The sequence below is a fragment of the Prionailurus viverrinus genome, chromosome C1, assembly GCF_022837055.1.
Source record: "Prionailurus viverrinus isolate Anna chromosome C1, UM_Priviv_1.0, whole genome shotgun sequence".
Classification (NCBI taxonomy): domain Eukaryota; kingdom Metazoa; phylum Chordata; class Mammalia; order Carnivora; family Felidae; genus Prionailurus; species Prionailurus viverrinus.
In genome coordinates, this window is record NC_062568.1 from 11073354 (window position 1) to 11097634 (window position 24281).

The window sequence follows — 24281 nt, forward strand, 5'->3', positions numbered from 1 at the left end:
TGTCATACCGAATCTAGTATTCATTATTTAAAAAAAAAAAAAAGATGGATGCAAAATTTTGTAATGAAGATCATCCAGAAATGTGTACAAATGGAGTCTGTCTCTATCCAGAAACCATTTGCAGAATCGGAAGCTTTTCACGATTAGTAAACATAGTCAAATATAATTTCTCAGAACTACAGATGCTCCATTTAGGGTTAAAACTAGTTTTTAAAGTTTATATTAATTCTTTCTGCAGCACTGGCAAGTTGGGGAATAACTAGCAGAAAATAGGTTGTATGAAACATACTTGAAGTCCCTAGATCCTAGAACACCTAGAAGGAATACATTAGTTGAAGATGAAAGAAGGAGTGAATTTATTTTGTGTTGTTCCAGAAAAAAAGCAAATGGGCCAGAATTCTTCAGGGGACTTTATCTTTTTTTTTTCTTTTTTTTTTTTTTTAAGTAAGCTTCATACCCAGTGTAGAGCCCAATGTGGGACTTGAACTCACGACCCTGAGATCAAGAGTCGGATGCTTAACCACCTGAGCCACCCAGGGGCCCTGGGGACTTTACTTTCTTTAGCATAAATGCTGAAAATGTGATTTTAAGGCACTGTTAAGTCCTTACTGTGTAAATACTCCTTCTGTCATAGGCCTTGAGACCAGAGACCTACACCTACTGAATGATACTAACTTGGAGGCTGTGTATGCATAAGAAGACCCCATTCTCTTGGTTCCAACTAATTGTGCCAGGGGCCACATGTCTCAGATCCCTTTTCTCAAAGACCCAAAGCAAGGAACCTTACAGATGGCTGGGGGCAGGGGAACTGGCTATAAGATCAGAATCAGCCTAATGGTAAGTCAGTGTTCCTGGAGCCTGTCAGATGAATCCAGTCTGTGAAATAAGAAAGAAGTGGATGTTGAGGGCGAAAAACTGATAAGAGCCTAAAAGCCCAGAGAAAGTGATGGAAGAAAAAATAACTGGTGACATTCCAGATTCTGAAAGTACAGAATTAGGTTAGCCAGGGTGATTCTTTCATGACCCCTGCTCACCCCCATTCTCTTTGTAAACTATTTTGAGTGGGTTTTCTATCCCATGAAGTCAAAAATCCCCAAAGAAACCCAGTGGCTCAGACTCCTCCTCATTTCTTTCCCCTGCCCTCCAGATGCTAAAACTAGGACAAATAAGAATAAGTTATAGAGCAATGGATCTCATTTAACGATTCAACCTGTCCAGACTCAGAATTGCTGTCACTGAAAGTGTTGAGGCAGGCTTTGTAAAATTTGTTGCTGGTGTTTGTTCAATTTTGTTCAATTTATAATCTTTGCTTATAGTCAGAACAGTAGCTAAGTTTGGAAAACAAAAGTAATTCCATAACTTTGTCTGCATGTGACTGTAGCAGGTATGTTGGGGATATAACTCTTTATGTAAAAGCTGTTTGACCTTGGGGAGTTTTCTAAATCCCTCAAAGCCCCAATTTTGTCGCTTATGAGTTGGTTCCACAATCCCTTCTCTAAAACGATTGGATCAGGAATGTTTCAGATTTCAGAATCTTAAGATCTAGATAGTTCATGTGGTTTATACACTGTATTTTATGCAGATGCCTCACGGAGGTTGTGCCAGTGCTTGATAATTATGCCATATCTACAATGAAATATTTGCCTATTCATACCAACAGGCATAAAGACTGTAAGTAGGCCTCATATCAATTCAGATCAGATCTGGCCTTCAAGTGAGTTTGCCATAGACCCAATAAAACTTTTTTGTGTTTCAGAACTTTCTGGATTCCAGGGTTATGGGTGGGGCTTGTGACCTGCTGTATTTACCTCTTAGGGATGTTTTAAGGGTGGGATGTGACCATGCCTGGGCAGCAGTGGGAACAGGTTCTTATCCGTTTTCCCACCCACTCCTGCTTTGGATTAGATTTAACGTTGACCCCAGGACCCAGCCTGTGTGTCTATGGCCACCATTTGGCTCTCGTAGTTTATTTCTGTCCCCTCTTCCCTCCCCACCTTGAGGAACAATTCCGGTCCAGCCAAGCCCAAACTGACTATGGAAGAAGCTTCAATGACAGTCCCACAACAGCTGAACTGCCCATTTAGAAAGGTACTGGGCACATAAGAAGTGTCCCGTGTCAACTGCCATCACAACGATTTCCACTACTATTGGTGGCATCATTATTGTCTTTCTACCCCAGATGCCAGTGCCCGGCATTGTTCCATTTTTAAGGAGAATTTGCATCCTGAGTGACTTTCTACTGTCGACACAAAAGCATAAAAAAATGAAAGATCTGGGAACAGTAAACAAATAACTTCTTTTACAAGTGAGAGTAGAGGTAAAAAAGAAATGAACATACAAATTTGCTTTCATGGTCATCCTTATCTTGGCTGTCATCGCACCATCACAATCTAATGATTACAGAAAGAGCACTGGACATTGGCCATTGGGTCATCATCTTTGACTCTGAAACAGAACCACACACATGCATCCTCTTACAAGAGCTCTTGGAGAATTTTTAAACCTCTTAAAACATCTCAAGCTTTTCATGAAGGACAATCAAAACTTTAGCAGTGAGGGTCTTTCCTTTCTCTCTTACCCTAGTAGTTTCTTATACTTGGGAAATGAGGCACTGAAAAGCCCCAAACTCTTCCGCAGCCAAAGGAAGAAAAAAGTGATGTCAGCTTTGAAGCCAATGTAGCTTCTATCTTTCTATCTCTGTTAGGTAACCTGGAAGGTCTGTGTGCTGCCCTTTCAACCATTTGAAATTGGAATTCTGATGAAAATTTCATTTTTCTACCTGTCCCCTCTCCTGGAACTAATTGCTAACTCCTCTTTTTTTTTTTTTTTTTTTTGGCCATCACAACTGAACCCAAATCTAAAGCTTATAAGCATAGGATAGACCAGAAAAGGATAGTTAGGGAATTTAAAAAAAGGAGAAACAGAGAGTTCAAAATGCTTCATCAACACTAACAAGATTGACTGAGGGCACTCAAGATTGGTAGAAAATTTTAAGAGCACAGTCACAAATGACAGTCTATGTAGGTGAGGCCAAACCTTCCTGTGCCAACAAAAAAAGGTCTAATGTGTTGCATACCAACAAGAAAAGTATCTAAAAGCCAATTGATTTAATTTCATTAATGGTTAACAACCCCCCAAAGCATTGACGTGATAAGTTTTCCACAAATTTGCTTCTAAATAAAAAGAAGAATAATCAAATTTAGAAAGAAACAAATTGCCTTAGCCTGCCATTTTAAAACAGCACAAGGAATCTAATTAGCTAAATTTATTAGGAGTAAATGTGAATGAACTCAGAAATTGAATCTGGGGTCTAGCACTGGTACAGCCTTTGCATTCACACATCAGAGAGCAAAGCTAGATAAAAACTCTTTTTCTTCCCAAAGCCTGAACATACGTTAAAAATTTTTTAACTTTTATTCACTTTTAAGAGATAGAGAGAGATAAAGCATGAACAGGGGAGGGGCAGAGAGAGAGGGAGACACAGAATCTGAAATGGGCTCCAGGCTCTGAGCTGTCAGCACAGAGCCCGACGTGGGGCTCGAACTCATGGACCGGACCGTGAGATCATGACCTGAGTTGAAGTTGGACGCTCAACCGACTGAGCCACCCAAGCACCCCTAAAGCCTGAACATACATTAAACAAAACAGAGGATGATGTACAAATAAAAGAAACCGCTCTTGTTCCCATAGCATCTCACACCGGAGTCAATAATATCTATTGGAAATAGCAAACCCATTTTTATTGGGCTTAAGTTTCTACTTATGTCCTACAATTACTCACGGAATTAAGCCTACATAGATCTTACTAGTGTTTGGTAAGCATTTTGAAGTTCTCTAACTTGCCACTGTTGGTTCAGCCTTATGGTTTAAATTTTGGCTCAGTCGTGATTGTCCAGGATCAGAAGTTAGCTTTTTGCTATAAGAGAGGGTCAAGAAGAAGAAGGAAAATGATATTTCCGAGGCTGGATGGGCAGAAATCTCTCTGCTCCTTTCATGTTGATAAGATAACTCTTCTTTGATTACTGGCTTTGTCCCATGTGCCCACACCACTGTCATTTAGGTGACAGGAAAAAGGAACTGACTTTAGTCCAGATTCTTTCTCTCTTCCTTCCTTCCTTTCCTGCTTCCTTCGTTCGTTCCTTCCTTCCTTCCTTTCTTTTCCTCTTTCTTTCTTTCGTTCTTTCTCTCTTTCGAGAGTGTGTGCTTGTGCATGTGTGTGGTTGAGGGGCAGAGGGAGAGAGAGAATCGTAAGCATGCTCCATGCTCTGCATGGACCCCGATGAGGGGCTGATCCTATGACCCTGGGATCGTGATCCGAGCCAAAATCAAGAGTCAGACGCTCAACTGACTGAGCCACCCAGGTGCCTCTAGGCCAGTCTCTTGATACACGAACTTCTTCCAACCCCCACAGCCTGGTGGGTCACTATTATTGCCCCACTTTACAGATGAGGAAGCAGAGGCCTAGAGAATCCAGGTTACTTAACCCAGTGTCATTCAGCTGGTTAATGATGGAATTAAGATTCATAGTCTTATTTGTGTAAGTTCAAAGACTGTTATTACAAGCTGTCTAACAAATACTTATTGGAATGGGTTACAGTCCAATTTTTACTTCCAATAACAACATCCATAACCATTGGCTTTCTACTTTCAAGTCCTGTTTTGCTCTCTACACTTCGTTTATCTTCAGTACTGTCTTGGGTGTTGGTAGTAAGATCGTCATCTCTCTCACTTTCCGCACTAAGACCCAGAGACCCAGTGAATGTAAGCAGCGTACTTAAAATCAACCACACATTTATAAGTAAACACAGATCTCGAACCCAGATGTGGGAGCTCAAATCACAAGCTTTGCACTATCCTCCACAGCCTCCTGTATCTCAGGAAAGCAAGACTTGACTGAAGAGCCAAAGTCTATTTTCTGGCCTCTGACATCTCACTATGACCAGGTCTCTAACACTGTGGCTATTTGGAGAAGAAAAGGAACTATGTGGCAAGTGGTTGATTACTCAATTCAAATCAATAAGAGCCGGTCAGTCATTTGATGGCCTAATTGTTGATTTAGACAAAAAGTAGATTACAATTTGGGCAGCACAATGGCCATTTTTGCAGAACACGTGAGTATAATCATCCTAGCATGGAACAAAATTGCTACTGTAAATTTTCCTTTTGGTTTATTCTGTATCGCCTCTGGGTTACAATTTAATCCCACCTTTGCTCAGCCCCTCAGGGACACTGGGTCACTCTGCTGATTTACAGGGAAAGCGTTAAACCTCATTTTTCTTAAACTGAAAGACCAAAGCAGTCAGAGCAGAGACAACAGGGATGTGACAAGGCCACGAGGCAATTATGCGTCCCTCTCCGGGCGTACCTGCCTGAATGCTTATGTGAAATCCGGAAAGGACACTATGCCCTTCTTCTTGTGAAGTCTCTACTGATCACAGAAGCAGATTCAAATAATCTTTCCCGTTTTGCTCCTCTGGGCTGCTTGGCTTTGTAAACTGTCAGCAAAGCCGTCAAAGTGGGAAGCCAGATATTGCCATCTCTATAGGCGGATGCCGCCCAAATCTTGTCTGTGTGATGGCAGGCACAGAGGCCGGAGCAAACAGGAACAAACCGTGTTGCTGCAATATTCCTGAATTCCCCAGGCTAATTAGGCCCTCACATTCTTTTATAACAGTGAAGCAAAAAACATCTACTTGGAGATTCCGTTAGAAGGCGTACACTTTCAAGACACGTGAAATTGCCCAGGTATTGCTGCGGGTAAAATGAAACCTTCCTCTCTGGATTTGAGATCATTAGCTTTCTGTTTTACAGCAAATCATCTGCCGTTCTTGCCTCCAACCAGAGATGCAGGGGAACCCGTCTCATCAGCCCCTGGGACAGCATTGCCTGCCACGATTGCTGATCACGCCGCATCACGGAAGTGAGGGCTTGCAGGGCAGGGAGGAGGAGGGAGAAGCAAAAACACTGGCCGCTTCGTGGGGAGTCGTTACCGTGCTCCTGGCCCGGGAAGAAAGAGCCAGATGCTCCGTTTTACTTTATCTTTCCAACAACCCTGTGGAACAGGGTTGGATGGTTAAGCCCCATTTGACAGATGGAGGAAACGGAGCCCTGCCCAACATCAGAGTGAGCGGTGAAAAATCTTTGGAATGTTGTATGCAGAGTAATGTAAAAAGCTATCCGGCGGGTACATACATTGGAAAGTATAGCACTACATACAAATAATTTTGTTTCTGAAGCTGAGATATGAAATGAAAAGACCCTAAGGGTCAATTTTTGCCTTATATTCTTCCATTTAAAAGAGTGCAAGATATGAAATACACACAAAAAAATTGCATAAGAACAATTTTAGAGGAATAAGAAATGGCCATCACAACCCTTAAGAAGTAGTTATTAAAGGGGCACCTGGGTGGCTCAGTTGGGTAAGCATCCAGCTCTTGGTTTTGGCTCAGGTCATGATCTCACAGTTCATGGGATCGAGCCCCGTGTCGGGCTCTGGGCTGACAGACTGAAGACTGCTTGGGATTCTCTCTTTCTTTCTCTCTGTCTCTCTCCCCACCCCCCTACCCTCTGTTCCTCCCTCCCTCTAAATAAATAAATAAATGTAAAAAAGTAACTATTAAAAAGAAGTAATGAACAAATGAATGATAAGAAAAACAAGCTATAATATGATTAGCGCCGATAAATAACAGCCATATGTCAGACTCTTTATTCTCAGCTTGATAGAATCCGTAACAGGATTCACAATAAGCAGCAACATTTTGTCGTGCATGTGCGGAGTGCACACTTGACTATCTCTGTAGAAAATACCTTTTACCAAGTGATGTTTTTTTCTGGTACAACTTGGGTTCTGCAGTGAAGAACAGAGTTCAGTTATTGCCTCTTTTGGAAGGGAAAGAGTTAGGAAAAAGAGATAGAAGATAAGTGATTTCTGTTACCCACCGAGATAAACCAAAAGCATGGATCCATGCTCTTCAACTGCTTCGTGGATTTTTAAATCATTTTACAAGACTTGACGGAGCACACCTCAATTTAGAAGAAGAGCCATGAGACCTCCAATTAGAAATATAATTAAATGTCATTTGGGGACTAATAACCAAAGCTCGAAACATTATCTGGGTTGATGATAGCAGGGAAGGGTTGAGGTTGCCCTGTTCAGCTTCTGGTCAGAAATGCCAGCTGGTCATTAGACTCCAGTAAATTTCACGCACCAATGTATTTATTGCTGCTATAAACTGAAAATATGAAAGGAAGAAAAGGTAGGGAGCTATTGATTGCATGATAGGCCTTGGAGGTTCAGTTTGCTAGCCATTATTCCTTGATAACAAATGTGCCTTTTGGTTTTACCGGATCAAACTGGTTTCACTGACTGCCAATCTTTTGTGAAGATGGGCATAAAATAAAAATACACATACGAAAAAAGGGTGTATCTGTTTATAAAGGTATGACTTTTTGCCCTGGGGCAGGGGTCAGACCCCCAAACCTCGCTCCTAGTAAAGACCTGAGGGCATTTAGAACTTGGGATCTGGATCTTGGGAAACTTGGGTATTTTTGCTGTCCTGATTTCCCTGCAAAAGATGGGAATTCTAGATGAGCTCTTGAGCTAACAAACGCTTTAGCTGCAGTAGGTCTAGAAATGGTGTTCTCTGGGGGCAGATTTTTGAGAGAGATTTGTAACTTCTTTGTTTTACTTTTAGATTTTAGAAACACACAGAGAAATTACAACTTGCCTCTGGTAGATTTCCCTCTTAGGCTAGTGTCTTTTTTGTGTTCATGCTGGGCTGTAGTGCTTAAGCCCGAGCCGAGAATATACTGCTTCTCCACTGGTCTGTTCAGCAATCAGGAGCGAGAATGCAGGCCGGAGAATGATTACAGAAATCGGAGTAACTTGAGGTTCGAGTAGCATTGAAGAATATCATGTAAAAGAAACAAAAACAAAAACAAAACTACGACACTTATTTATAAATAAATGAAGCAAGCAAGCGCGGATGTAGGCGGCTGTGAGGCCAGGGAAGAATGTGGCTTTTGCATAAATAGGAAGAAGCAGAAGAAGTTAGAAGATAAAGGAGGTGAGAGGAATTGAGCAGGTCAGCAGCTGTCTCTCGGTTTTGCAGGGCCTATTTTGGCAAATCTGGCATATGCGGTCATGCGTCAAGCTGGACTTTGTGGGGAGTCCTATATTTACCAGGTAAATGACCAGATGTCTTTGCCAATGTGTAATAATTTCTGACGAAGGGATTTAAAATTCAGCCATGCCACCCAAAATAGGAAACTGGTTCTTCTTGCTTTAAAGGAAATTTATGGATAATTCAAGATAAGCCATCTGTGCACTAAGAAATACACATCCTACAGATGGTGAGAATTATAGGATACATAATACTGTTAATAATAGCATCATGTTCTGATGTATTGTATGAGAAATATATGTATATGTGTTCATCAGGTCCATTAAGGTGACATTTTATATTTATACACTGTAATTAGACTCCATCTCTGGAACAGGGCTGGGCACACAGTAGGCTATCAAGAAGTCTGGAGGGAAGGCAGGTGGGGGGGGATGAAGGGAAGGAAGGAAGGAAGGAAGGAAAGAAGGAAGGAAGGAAGGAAGGATGGGAGGAAGGAAGGGAGGGAATGGAAGGGAAGGGAAGGGAGGGAAGGAAGGGAGGGAGGGAAAGAGGGAGGGAGGGGAAGGGAAGGGAAGGGAAGGGGAGGGGAGGGGAGGGAAGGGAAAGGAAGGGAAGGGAAGGGAAGGGAAGGGAAGGGAAGGAAGGAAGAAAGGAAGGAAGGACAGACTAAGCTCTAGGGTTATCTTGTGGAGTATCTGTTATGTATATTGATTGAAATTAAATACCCTAGACCATGTAACTGAGCGAATTTGGGGCTGACTGTGATTTGACAGAAGGCAGGAAATCGAGGTAGATGTTTTTTGTAGACAGGTCCTCTCCTCCCTTCATAATGTAACTCTGATATTTACCTATGTTCTCGTACCTCAGGGTCAAACGTGGGCAGAGATGAGGTTGTAGATGCAGACCCTTCCAGGGTGGATATGGGCAGGAACCAAGAGCTCTCATGCATCCTGAATTTGCAGTTACCTGAACTTATTTTGAAAAGAGGAGCCAATTCCTTCTTCCCATTGTGGCTGCCTCAGTGTATGTATTGTAATTTTGATTTAAGTATTTTTTTTTAATTTCTATTTATTTTTGAGAGAGAGAGAGAGAGGGAATGAGAGCAGAGGAGGGGCAGAGAGAGAAGGAGACACAGAATCTGGAGCAGGCTCCAGGCTCTGAGCTGTCAGCACAGAGCCCGAGGCAGGGCTTGAACCAGAAAACCATGAGATCATGACCTGAGCCGAAGTCGGATGCTTAACTGACTGAGCCACCCAAGCACCCCTGATATCATATTTTGAATAATTTTGTTTTAAATCCATGTGGCATGCTGGAGCCAGCTGTGTGGCTACTTCTTAATTTTTCAGGAAATCTGTGACCCAGTTGTTGAACACAGCAATTATTAAAAATTAACTTAAATAAACTTGCAATTAAACGAATTATATCTAAAAACAAAAGTAATGAACATTCAAACTCATTACCTCCAATTCCTGCATTCTACTATGCTCTGTGCCCTTGAGATTATGTACTTCTCTCATATCTGTGTTGAGAAAACACTGTAAAATGGTAGACTACTGTGTTTATCTTCCCAACTCTTCATTCGTTCCGTGATGTCACATGGGCAGTTTGAAATTTGCCATGGTCACAGTATTCACTTTACAGAAACCAACAAATGCTCCAACTCGGGGTGGGGTGGAGGGTTTGGTGAGAGAGGTTGAACTTCTATCAGCACCCTACTGAGTAGACATCTTGTTTTTCATTGGGTCGGTATCTATCACTTCCTATCTGTGGAACTGCTTCCTGCTTCTAGTAGATAACCACCCTTTTCCTCTGTAGGTAGTTTTAGGGAGGCTTCCAATTATACTACCCCATTCCTTGATCACAAATAAAAGAACATGACCTAGGTTTGGCAAGTCAAAATTACCCTGACCATAGTGATAAGAGATGAGCATGTGATCTAGGCCAAACCAGTCAGTACTTCCCTGAGGAGTTTCTAGATGGATTCTGGGAAAACCAAGGTTTCTCTTTTTGTTGCGGAGGAGTTAAGCTGGGATGATGTAAACCTAAGGCTGCCTGTGGCCATGTTTCCCCCAATATCCGCATCACACATAAGAAGCCACTCCCCATTATGAGGGCCTGAAGCCAGCCACAGAGGACAGCAAAATCCCAAGGCAGAGGACAAGCTGGTGATAACATTGGAGTCCTTGGGGCAAGACAGGCCTTTCATCCATATCATTTCCACTTAGGAAGGTCAACAAATTCCTGTTTTTGGTTAAGCTCCTTTGAACTGGGGTTCTGTCACTTGCAGCTGAAAGTCTGACGAATTCAGTTGATTTGAGATTATCCACTTCTCTCTTGTTGCCTCTCTGTTTTCTTGGTTCATCAATTATACATATGTATGGATTGTATGTTGATACTGTAAAATTGATCTATAGAAAAAAAAGTCAATCTAGAAAACCAGATGTAGTCTTTCAGGAAATCCATAAATCTCTTTTAACCAGTACTTCCAAGGTTTTGCTGCCACCATGGGGATTGGGGTAATAAAATGCACAGGTTTATCACCTTTAAACTCAAAGTCTGCCAAGAAGAAACAAGATTCCAAGACTACAATTCATTAGTGTTGCTCTAGCAGAAGAGCTGTGTGATGGCGGGAATATCCCTTGAAATGAAATCCTCATGAAAGGACTGGTTGGTTCGCTGTCTTGATTAAGTTACAGAAGCTGAAGCCTGCCACATTACTTCCCAGCAGACCTGATTAAGTAATTGGTATAGAAAAGAAATAAAATAGAATAAAGAAAAATTAAAAAAAAAACTGAGGGAAGAGAAAAATGGGGTTGGAAAAGACCAGAAACTAGTTTAACTCCTTGTGCCTTAGTCCTGTCCTATTGCCTATAAGGAATAGTGCCACACTGGGACCCAGGGTTGGCTCCTTCTGTTGGTATGTTGGGCACTTTAGTAGGGGGAGTAGGCATGTCAGCCTTGGGGAAATAAAAAAAAAGTTAAATGGTCAAGATGCCCCATGTTATGATGGTATGAAGTCTCTTTGCCCAGCCACCCTGATGCTTCTTGAATGGGTGATATGACATGGCTTTGATGGCCATGATAGGAATTGTGCGTAGGCTCAATCACAGAGACCCCTAACAGAAGCATCCTGTGCCCAGTGCCCGTGGTGTTACTAGTTTCTAACAGTGACTCCTACCACCTAAGGGGAACAGCAGAGTTGTCTCCACCAGACTCACTTACCACCATGATTTTAGTTATTAGACTTCACTACATTCTATTGAGGCTTTCAGACTTCCTAGAGATTCAGGGAACTAGTCATGAGACCTTTAATTTTTTATTTCCCCACTGAAACCAGCCAGTTATTTCTGTTACTTACACTTAAGCTTCTTGACCGACTCACTGAGACAACACAGTACCAAGGTCATGGTTAGGAAGGCAGAGATAAACATGAAGGCCAATGTGAGGAGTGGGGTTCAAAATGAAAGAGTAGGGAAATCATCAAAAATTAAGGTGTGATGTGTGTGTGTGGACTGTTTGGATATGCAGCTCAAGCAGAAAGCCCTGGGCAGCCTACTGAAATCCTACCTGCTTTAAAGAGTGGGTCCAATGGCTCAAAACTCCAGGCTACACTAAAATGCAGGAGGCTCAGACCTTTCCAGACAATAGAAATTAGAAAGTGGGAAGGTTTCGTAATGAATATGGTAATTTTTCCCAGAACTGGTATTTTAGTTGGAAATATGTAATTGTAGTAATATATCTGTTGAACTTCAAATGAGGCAGATAATAGGGTATAAAAGGTCATATTACTCATCATATACAATCTCTGTTCCAAAACACACTGCTCAGAGCAAAACTGTTCTAGAAGATATTATTCTATGTTTCCTATCTTAGAATATAAAAATATAAACAATTTGCATTTTGTTAAATGAACATTTTCTTGGAAAGCATCCATTCATCACCATCTCTCCTTGGATTATTTAAATTTGAGTGAATCACCATCATAAAATAGTTAGAAATCACTCACTTATTTTTTTCTTATTAATATTTGACGCCTAATAGCACTTTTTCATCAGATAATGCTTTTTCCAAACGTTTATTCCTAATTAATTTCTTCAGTTTACCATATTCTTGCATCGGTTTACTCTCAATCTTTTTTTTATTATTACGTTCTTTTTGAAAATGATCATCTGGAGGCACCACTATTTCATCACCAGTTAGAGGATTTTTCTGCTTACCATTAATGGACTGTGGTTGTCTTTTTGAATTTTGCAGAGCAGCAGATAATGAAGGTGATGCAGATGGAACTGAGTCACCAGGCTTTGGGTGCCATGAGAGACCACATGGTCTGATGGGGAGTCATTTTCTTCAGGAAAGGGAGTGGCTCTTTGCCCTGATGACTTCCGTTCTGTCCTTGGATTGTAGGAAAGTATATGGGCTGGAAAGATGAAGTCACGAATAAGGTACAGCAACTTTTGGACAAGTAAGATCCTGTGTGGTTGACTGATCTGCTTTTGTCACCTGGGACCCTGGTCTCTTCTGGCTCCTTCCTTATCAGGACCACAAGTTTAAGAACAGTAAAACTCTCCCTGACTCTAGAATACCTACAGTTCAAAATCCGCCTGAGAAAAAAAATGATTCAGGGTGCTGGTGGTTAAGGACAAGAATGTTAATGGAGAGGAATCCAGGCATTCTTTGAGAATAATCAGGGAAAGCAAATTATTTAGTAAGATTTCTTTGATTTAAATAAAAGTTTTTTATGTGTTTATTTTGAGAGAGAGAGAGAGAGAGAGCATGAGCAGGGGAGTGGCAGAGAGAGAGGGAGAGAGAGAATCCCAGCAGGCTCCGTGTTGCCAGTACAAAGCCTAAAGTGGGTCTCAAGCTCATGAACCATGCTATCATGACCAAGATTCCAACATGTAACTGACTGAACCACTCAGGTGCCCCAAGGTTTCTTTGATTTTCTCCTCCTCCTCATTCTGCCTTTCTGTTATACTACTTATGTGTTTTTCCGAACTTTGGAGTGCCCAGTGCCAAAACAATGGGCTTGCTGTGCTGTGGTTCTCCTGATTAAAACTCCAGTCTTAAAATTCCCATGTTTCACCCTGTGGGTCCCATCAAGACCCCCACATTTGTGGTGATGTACAAAATATCACTTTCAACAATCAACTCATGGTGAAGTTGTAAAACAAGTGTTTGTTCCCTAACACTAGCATTCAAATGAGGTTGACCATAATGAAATATTGTCAGATATATGAGCTCAAGGATTTTCTTTCCTACTTCTCATGTTCCAGGTCTATTAAATAATTGATGTTCAACAACTGAATGCACAGAGAACCCATGGATATTTATGTGGTTGAACCAAAAAGCTGAATATAGACCTTCCAAACATATGACAATGTATAATTTGGGGCCATCCGACATGAACTTCATACTGGAAAAGCAACTGATGTTTTGCTAAGAACGTAGACTTCAAATATACTAGTATACTTCTAAATCAGAAGCAGAGTATTGAAATAGCCTTGGATCTATGCTCTCTGTGATTGCATTTACAACACCATTTACTGTAGAATCTATTGCAAAGGCCACCATTCTTAAATCGATTCCCAGCTTTAAGACAAAGAATTAGGTATCTCATAGCTGGGACAGTAGTAAAGGGTTGAAGTAACCACTGAAGAAGTTATTTTTCAGTCCTAATGTTACATATGTGAATGGAAAAAAGAAAGCCTGTGCGTTTACTCATTTGCTTATTTACATTATACTACCAGATACTCTCAGGAAAAGAGAGAGAAAGACGAATTATGAATTGTCTCTCAAAAGTAGGTAGGTAGGTAGATACACAGTCAGGTGGATGAGACAGACAAGGGCAATCACTGACCTCCATGTGGTCATTGAGATATGTGTTGGCTACTATAAAGACAGTATAGCATAGTGGCTCATGGTCTAGATTTGGGCTCAAATTCTGACTTTTCCCCTTACCAACCGTGGTAGCTTGAGGCAACTTCCCTGAGCACTCTGGGAATTAATTTCTTCATCTGTGAAAGAGGAATCCTAGTAGTCTTCATCTTAACGAGTCTTTTTGAGGATGACGTTAGAACAGCTCTTCGCAAAGTGTGGTCTTCTTAAAGTGTGGTCTGGGGCCTCCCGAAGTCCTTGAGATCCTTTCAAGGGTCCTGCAAGAGCAAAACTATTTTCATAATAATGTGAAGACATATTTGCTTTTTTCACTCTCTTTTTCTAATAATACTAAGATTTTATATGCCCTTTCCTTCTTTTTCTTTCATGAGTGTACAATGGAGTTTTCAAGAGGCCACCTGATGTGATAGCTCAACAGATTGAATGAAGAAGATACAAGAATCCAGATTTCTTCTATGAAGCTAGACAGTAAAGAGATTTACAGATGTGTAAACAAAATCACTTCTCAGATTTTCTTGTTTTGAAACACGCATTATTTTTTCATTAGAAAGTATTTGTTAACATTTTACCATGATTTTCATCTGAAATTGATGATTTATCTCAGTCGTTATTTCTAAATGAATTAATGACTGTTTTGGGTATTTTCTCAGCTTTAATTTCTAGTGCTACAAATATTGATAGATATGACCTATATAAACAGAAGCCCTTTGGTGTCCTCAAGGGAGAATGTAAATGGGGCCAAACACCAAAAAGTTTGAGAGTAACTAAATGAAATCATTGTCTGATACATAGAACGGCCAGTATGAGACCTAAAAGCTAGATTGTTTGTGATGGGGATTCTGTTGATGACTCAGTGGAAAAACAGTGGTCAAGGAAGCCAAAGGATTGAAACCTAAGATGAGTTTAGAATAGCTGGTCTAATCTGCATCTCTAGATTTAAGAGGTGGTGAGTAAATTAACCTGGACATTGGTCATATTTGCCAGATTGTATTTATCATGATAGGGTTACAAACGGAGGTGGGAGATTGTGCTGGCATGGAAGTAGCTGAACGTCGACTTGGAAAGACAAAACTTTTACATAGGTAACTCATTGTCTAGGATTACAAAATAAGGGCTTGTATCAGTGAAGGAAGGAAGGGGTATTTGTGACAGGGTGTGATAAAAGTCAAAAAAGACCAGGAGGTGTGGGAAGAGTCATAGAAGGTTATCTTTGAAGGGACATGTAGTTATCCTTTGCAGCAAACATTTTATTTTTATGTTTTAAAATTACACAAGGATTGCGTGAATAGGTTTTGTACTTAATTATTCTAACTGTCCTAAGTGGGAATTTTTTGTGGGGAGGGAGCTTGGGCAGTGAAGTTGAACCTTTAGCCCTCTACTCAATCATTCTCTTCTATCCTGAGATGATTTTCATAAACAGTTTGGTAAATATCTTTCCAGGCCTTTTTTTAAATTCATTAAAGAGAGAATAATAAAATAAAAACTTACAGCCCTTTCCAAATGCCAAGCGTAATTCTTTCCAGACCATACAATCTTTATACAACTGATAGAATCTTCACAGATCCCATAAAGCATTTATCATTATTGTTCCTCTTTACCAGCGGCGGTGAGGGGAGAATCTGAGACACAGAGGCTAAGCACATTGCACAAGGTCACAGAACAAACTTCATTTAAACAGATAGACGTATATAGTTAGGAAGGTATATGGAAACATGGTGGTTTTTGTAAGTGTGTTTTTATATAAATGGGATTGTGTCATGCATGCCGCTGTATTATTTGCGTCTTTCACCTAAAATGGAACCTCACTGTATTTGACTTAAAAGTTCCAAAGTCTTTGAAATGGGTGATCACACGATCAGCTTCATGAACATTTTTGGCTGCTGGGTTATAAGCATGAAGGAGTTCAATATTTCTCCATCCAAAGCCAATCTAATCTCCCTCTCAAGCCTCTTAATGGCATCTAGGCTTGATCTCTCGGTGATTCAGACAAGAACACACTCATTAAGTCCAACTTAAAAGTCCCATCTCCCTTCCTCACGTCCCCGTTGTGGGCCTGTACTGCCGAGGCTCCTGTCTCTGCCAGTTAGGACTGGGGTGGCCAGCAGAGGTGCTGGTGGTGGTCCAAAGGGGCGAATGTCACTTCACTTGCCTGGGAGCAGGGCCAGAACCAGTTGGTGTTTGGCCTCCTGTGTGGCAGCAACCGGACACTGGCTTCATTAGGAGACATGCATGAGTTCTTCTGGGCCCTCAGGACCTCTGTGAGGGGCAGGTGGCTGCATCTGAGTGCTTTTCACTAAGCTAGAATCCTTAAAGTCCTCCTGATCTGGGAAGGAAAGAACTGTACCATCTTTTGTGAGCTTTCTGTGGAGGAGAAAAGGTCTGTGAGAAACTGAAACTCCATGGGGTGCCTGGGTGGCTCAGTTGGTTAAGCATCGAACTCTTGATTTTGGATCAGCTCATGATCTCACAGTTCATTGGTTTGAGCCCTGCGTTGGGCTCTGTGCTGATGGGGTGAAACCTGGTTGGATTTCTCTCTTTCCCTCTCTCTCTTCCCCTCCCCAGCTTGTGCTCTCTCTCTTTCTCTCTTTCTCAAAATAAATAAATAAACTTAAAAAAAAGAAACCCCTATCCCATGCAGGTTCTTGGCATGTGACTTTACATGTGTAATGGGATTCCCAAACAAGAAATAATTAATATATATAGGAACCTAGAATGCTTGGAGGTCCAGAAGAGACAAATTCAAAAACGCTCTGTAGGTCTGTTCTCACAAGCCAGGGCACAATGTTGCCAAAGATGAGCTCATACTAAAAAATTACAAACCACAAGAAGAAAACCACCGTGAGAGTACAAGTATGTCTGTATGTGCAACACACAAGAGAATGAGCCCCCAGAGAACTAAAACTACTACAGCAATATGAAAAAGATGATGATATAAACCTTTAAATGATTAAAATGGGAAAAAACAATCAAAGAGTAAGAAAAATTAAAATGTAACTATATTTTTCTTTATCTTTTATGGAATTATTTTATATGTTTAGCTTCTTAATATACCTATACTTTATTTATTCAGAAGATATTTATTCAGAAAAGGGATCTGGCTTATTTTTGCCAATGGGTATCTCTCTTCCCCAAATCAGTTTTTGAATAGTTTCCCTTTTCTTCACTGATTTTGAAATGCCAAGATGGTCATAATAAATTCTTAAATATTTCATATAGATGTGAATCTATTTTAAGATGCTTCTCCATTGTCTATTGCTATACCAACACACTCTTAATTAATGTAATTTTTTAGCATGTTTTGATGTTACTTAGGAAAACTGATCTTTCACATTTCCTGCTCTGCATTTTTTCCAAATTAGTTTCTACCTTTTAAATTCTAGATCATGCATTCTCAATGGAAGCAATATCACCTTCAAGAAAGTGGGAATTAGGTGTTGGAGGGTGAGAGATCTTACTCTTTCTAGGTTAAGCACTTGATAGATAAACATATAGTACTTATATGTGTATGGTATTAAAATTTCATGGGGGTGATTAGGAAAAAAATGTTAAAATCTCTCTTAAAGTGCTGATAATAATAACAACAATGATAATACAAAGATTATAAGGCACATTGCTAGGTGAACTTTGGAATTAGCTTGTCAATTTCTCCTGCTGATTTTTGCAAAAAAATTAACAAAAAAAAAGGCCTTGGAGACCAGAGAGATGACATGATTTGACCTAGGTCACATTGCAAATTAGGAGCAGATCTGGGATGAACACCCACTCTTGACTTTTACTCCTAGATTCTCTTCACTGTACAACCTATTCTGATTTATCTTGGCACCTTGAATATGAACTCTTTTCCAGGCCTTTGAGCAGGTTCTGTGCATCAGACAGCCCTCAGCATGTTGCCCATAACCCTTTGTCCTTAGTCCAGGGAGGATGCTTCTGCATATGCCAGTGGATGTCCATCGTCTGGCCCATTCCATTCTTTCCTCAATTCCATTTCCTTTCTTAGATCCTGGCCGGTCAATAATGGCATCAGTTGGGACCCTCCAGTTAAGAGCAGAAATAAGTATGCCACCATGAAACCCTAGAGTTTGGGTTCCAGGCTCTACTAAAGTAGAAGCTCAGAGGAGTGGAAGATCTGCAGGCTCTGTTGATCAGGAAAGGCTAAGAGATTGTAGGGGAGGAGAGAAGATGAATACAACAAGGGAAAGAGAGCATGCCCATAAAAGAGAGGAAGCAAAACGTTGACAATTGCTGAAGCTTGTTATCTCAAACCTTTCTTTACTTTTGCATAATAAGAAGTAAACAAAAGAATTATTTCTCATCATGTCCAAGTGCTGTATTTTTTCACCAGCTCACACCTCAACTCTATTTCTGCTGATCAGTGAAGCAAGGGGCATTATCCGTATTTTTTTTCTTTGATCCATTTATCTCTACTACTTCTTATGCCTTCAGGGAAGGGAATAGCAGGACAAAACACTTAAGGAGAAAAAAACCTCTTGTACTTAGCAGGTGGCATCTGTAATTCTCTCTGGCTATTGATTACAGTAATCCCTGATGGCTACAGAGCGCTCTCCAGCTGGTCTCTTACAATTCCAGCTAGGATCCCCAGCCAGATGTGACCAATGAGCTCTGCCTCCTAGTATTCTCCCTTGTGTAGTCCCCTCCCACATTGTATCAGGCCTGGCACTGAATACGAGAGAAATGATAGTATCTCGCTTCGAAGATTAGGTTCTAAAACACACTGCGGCTTCCATCTCGGGCTCTCCTTGTCTCTCATTACTTGCTCCAAGGCAAGTTAGCTCTCATGTTGTAAGAACCCTGTGAAGAGGCCAACATACTGAGGAACTGAAGCTGCTTTCTCACAGCCATGTGAGTGAGCTTGAATACGGAGCCTACAGCCCAGTCGAGCTTTCGGATGACTATAGCTTCAGCCTGCAGCTTGGATACAACCTCATAAGAAACCTGAGCTGGAATCACCCAGCCAAGCTGCTCTCATGACTGTTAGAAATTGTGTGAAATATTAAATATTTGCTGTTTTACGGTGCTAAGTTTTGGGATAATTTGTTACACGGCCATAGATAACTAATACACTTCCTCTGTGCTGGCCATAGCAGTACATACTTGGGGGTGCTTTATCCCTGAAAGCAGTCCTGTTGGGAATAGACTTTTCATTATGTGTCTAACAGGATCCCGTAAATGTCCACTGTCCAAAGAGAACCATGCATCCTTGCCCTGCCCTCTGGGAAAGTGTAGCTGACTTTGACCATAGACTCCTCTCCTCACCTTGAAGTTACAAGGGGGCAGGCACCAGGCTCTGTAGCTTCAAACTTAAAGGAACAATAATCTTCCAAGAATTCTTTTGTGCTCTATTTTAGGATGGGTCTGTGTATTTGTTATTAGGGCTGTTGTAATAAATATCCACAAACTTAATGGCTTAAAATAACAGAAACTTATTGTCTTACATTTCTGAAGGCAGAAGACTAAAACCAAGTGTCCACAGGGCCACAATTCCTCCAAAGACTCTAGAGGAGGATCTTTTCTTTCTTCTTCCAGCTTCCGGTAGCTTCAGGAATTCCTTGGCTTATGGATGCATAACTCAAATTTTTGCCTCCATGTTTACATTAATTCTCCTTTGTCAGAGTCTTTTCCTCTTCTATCTCTTATAAGAACACTCGTCATTAGATCTGAGGCCCACCTGGCTTATCCAGGATGAACCTTAATTATATCTGCAAACATGCTTTTTTCCAAATAAGGTCACATCCACCAGTTTTGAGGGGGAAGACAAATGCATCTTTTTAGGGGCTACTATTCAACTATAGTCTGTGAGTTCCTTTATCTCAGTAGATACCAAGTGGCAAGGAATTAGTAATTACTCTTGGATTCCCTCTCATTTAGCTTGTTAATGACACTTCTCTCTTTCTCTCTCATTTTGGCTCAAGATGGATGTTGGGCTCAAGATAAAGTGACTGGGTAAGCTGGTTTACACCTCTTGACCCATGCAATTATTAAGAGCCACGCTTTCACTTTCAAAATTGTCCCAGTTGGGATAAGTTACTTGAGCACCCATGTAAGGTTTTGGCCAACTTTTAGTAATTCTTGCAGATAGATGTCTAGAACCTTTCTTTAGAAACTTTGGACACTTGGTACCAAATAATCGAAGAAATAACAAAAAAGTTTTATTTAACATCCAATTACAGTTATTATTATTATTAATATTCATTTTCTGAATAGGAAAAATCCCCAGAGGTTTGGGGGTAATATAATCATATAGCATGTGTCATGAGGAAGAAGAAAAGGGACAGAGAGTGAATATTTCCGTGGTTGCATTTTTACAAAGCAAGGCTGAAGAGACCTGGTCTGGAAATGTCATGAAACATGGACAGAGTTCTCACCCTGGAGGTCTTCTAGAATTGGGGGCTATGAAAATAGTATTTATCAGTGTCTGATTCTACAAGGAAAGGATAGGATAGTTGGCCCTTACTCCTAGATCCCTTACTCCAAATTACAGTGGGTTAAGAGCAGGCTCACATTGGGCACCTGGGTGGCTCAGTCGGTTAAACGTCCGACTTCAGCTCAGGTCGCAGTCTCGCAGCTCGTGAGTTCAAGTTCCGCGTTGGGCTCTGTGCCGACAGCTCAGACCCTGGAGCCTCTTTTGGAATCTGTGTCTCCCTCTCTCTACCCCTCCCCGCCTCATGCTCCATCTCTCTCTCTCTGAAAAAAAATAAATGAACATTAAAAAAAGAGAGAGAGAGCAGGCTCACATGTAGGGGGCAGGGAAAAAATCCCAACAGGTAAAGAACGAGGCTAGGTCAGCCAAAGCCACCATCTATGGTCAAACTGGCCTCATTGGGTTGATTAATTGATTCCCCTCATGATGTTGGGCATTGTATACCCAACTGCCAACATGGGTGGGGAAGCCCAGGTGAAAGGAAAATGAGCCTTGTCAATGTTCCCAAAAAGAGGGTTCTTTGCTTTCATTATTTGTTTACTCATTTGTATTTGTATACCAAACTTTTCATGCTCTGCTCTATTCTAGTGACTTAGGAAAGATTTGCTGGGCGGTACGTTCTCAGTTTCTTCCTATGTAAAGTGAAAGTGCTACATATCTTCTATGCTTCTTAACCATTTGGGACGATAATCACCTCTTCAACTGGCCAATTACTACTCACCCTCCAGATAGTAACTTAAATGTCAGTTCTTCTAATACTCTGTTTTGAAGATGACCTCACCCTACGCCTCCCAGGTTAGGATAGGTACTCAATTTATCTGTTTCTTTTGCCACAGGGTAACCATACTTTATTAGAATTGCCTGTTTAATTGTGTAGCTTCTCTTCAGGAGAAGAGAATGGTCTCTATTTTGTTTGGTCGTTAATTTTTACCCATAGAATCTGACATGCAGCCAGTATCTGATTAATATCCGTTGAATGATTGGAAAAACTTGATGTATCGGTGGTTCTTACCCACTTAGGGGCACTTGAATAATGAATGAAATCTATGGACCTTTTTCTCTGAAAATTTCAAGGGATTCACAATTACCATCCAGTCTCAGTCATGGATTCTGGGTTAATAACCCGCAGGCTCATTGACTTGTCATCAAGTCTCTACCAGCCCTGACATTCTAAGATTCTATAAAATCAGAAGCCTCCAAACCTCCCAGAATATGGCCCTCAGGGACCATCCCATGATGCAAGGGATGAAACAGAGTTCAACACAACCACAGTGAACTATCACAAGGCTCTAATTATTAATGCCTGCATATAATAAAAGGTATTTTAGGAAAGGGAAGTGCAGAAGCATCAAGTCATGGGGGTTTTGAATTCGGAAGGACCTTACAGATCATCCAGCCAATCCCCTGTTCAAAGCAAGAATCCTTGCTATTCCAGGCCTGAGGAGAAAACACCCACCCTCCTCCTTGAATACAACCAGATAAAAGGAACTCTCAACTTTTAAGCAAGATTTGAAAAACTGGTGGCCCACAGCTTGTATTTAGCTTAGAATCCTCTCTCCCCGCCCCGACAATAATGTTTTAAAATTCAGAGAATTTCGTGTTAAAAAATCCGTATGTCTAGATTTCCCCGTGAAACTGTAAGATTGAAAAACACTGGCTGCCCTTTGCCCCGTGGAAATATGGCTAGAGCTGAAGAGATCCCTAGTACTTGTCTCTCCAGATCACTACTATCTATCTGGACTACTCCTTCTACTTAGGTACTACCTGGTCTGATTCGGTCTGTACCTTCCTATGCCCTGCAGGCCAGGTTAGGCTGGAGGCGGAGCGGAGAGCCCTGGTTTGGAGCATTTGCCAATTTCCATAGTGTATTACTCCCACCATGGTCAATTTCAAGCTAGCAATCTGATGTCAGTCTGCTAGATTTCTTAAAATTTAACAATTCTCTTTCATGAATCCGTACACGTTGGCAGAGTGACCTTAAAATGTTAGAAAAACCAAGGTCACTTAAGTTGAACCAAACTTCACTTCCTGTAATTCCCACCAGCATTCTCACATCTTCTCTCTGCATTAGTACAGAACACACTTCAAGCTTTATCATAAGGCACGCTTGCAATTATCTTTAAAGGAGGAACTATTACTCTTTACTATCAAAGCTGCAAAATCTGTCTCTTAATTTTGATAATTAAAGGAGATCATAAAAAAACTGATATGACACTAGAAAAACAAGGAAAAGGAAAACCCAAACATGATAAGCGTAGTAATCTCAGAGCAGTAGGATTATATGTGATTTTATTTTATTCCGTGTACTCTTGAGTATTTTCCAATGTTTCTACAATCACTATATATTGCTTCTATCAATGTGCCTCCATCAGACTCTAAAGAAAACTTGATCATCTCCATCTTACTATGTGTTTCGTATAGCCTGAAATAAACTCTACTTTGTCAGATGGGAAGTGAAATGATCTTCAGATCACCAGTGTTTACTGAGGACGGCACATTGGTGAATGATTTGGTATAAGTTAACCCTGTTAACTAAATGTTTCTGTGAAGTAAGAAATATGAAAGATTGAAAATGAGGCTAGACACACGAGGAGTGCACCCTGGTATAGGACAAAAAGAACTAAAGCAGTTGGAAGAAGATAGTAAGCTGCATTTTTAAAGAGTCACTTTCTATTTATCATATATTTTTCCTGATGAAAGAGTGGTACAGGAAGTAGCTTATTCCCTCTATTTTGTCAACACCCTCTCAGTAGTAATAAGGTAAATTTCACCACACTGGCGAGGATAACATTCAGGAAGCTTCAGTTATTTGGCCTTGGGTTCATAATATCTCCTAAGTGTCTAAAGCTGTTTTGCAGATCAAACACATATACTCATTGGAGACACACACACACACACACACACACACACAATCGTTTCTGATTCTCTCCTAGCACTACCTTTAAAATAATAATGTCTGCATAAATTCCTCAATAAGAAGAAAAGAAAATCTTTTCTTGTGTGATAGGCTGACGATGTCTGATTTATATAGCACTTGACAAATACTAATTCAATTAATAAATTCTCTGAATAGTTGTTTGAAAAAATCCCCAAAAGAAGACAATTCTACCCACAATGAATATCTAGAAAACTGACTAATAAAAGTAGATTTTTTTTACAAATAGAATAAATACACTTTTATAGCTAAAAAAAAAAAATAGAATAGAATCAGTAGACCTGACTGTGATATTAAAGATAAGCTTGGTTTAAGTCAAATATGCAAGAAGTGGTGACCTAAAAGAAATCAAGCATAATGTTTATAAAATTTTTCTCCTTTTAGAAAATGCCTGTGTAATTACCCTGATGGGTTGAAATACACAAAATAAACTAACATCATCGAGTTCATTATGATTCTCAAAAGCACTAGAGCTCGTTAGTCATATTCAGAGAATTTTCAGGAACCACTTTACTTTTCTGAGAATTGGTCACTAAAGAGGAAGAATAAATTCTGTGCAATCTGTAGCTCAGGGTATTCAAACAGTCATGGAAAGAAAGTTCTTTATAAATTTTAGTTAAGAAACACATAAGGAATAATACAATTAAAATACCACCATTTGGCAGCCCTGAATGAAATAATAGGTTAGGTGAAGACTGGCAACATCTATGAAAACAGACAACCAGACATGACGAGCTCTCCATGCAATGCAAAATGGATTCATGAATAGGACAGAAGTATTACTACCTGAAAATGAAACCCAAACCTAGCTGAAACCTTAGATCAAAGTGCCAGTTTATGGGAAGTAAAAGGGGAGAGGAACATGGTAAGTAACACCATGAGGATGTGA

General features: G+C 40.5%; 1 long non-coding RNA gene across 1 annotated transcript; it reads left to right on the forward strand.

The window, feature by feature from the left end:
- The first annotated feature begins 676 nt into the window (after positions 1-676).
- Positions 677-15480, forward strand: LOC125173915 (uncharacterized). The gene is made up of 3 exons (XR_007155187.1): positions 677-837; positions 12378-12565; positions 14390-15480. It is a non-coding gene; the product is annotated as an uncharacterized LOC125173915 (long non-coding RNA).
- The last annotated feature ends 8801 nt before the right edge of the window (positions 15481-24281 follow it).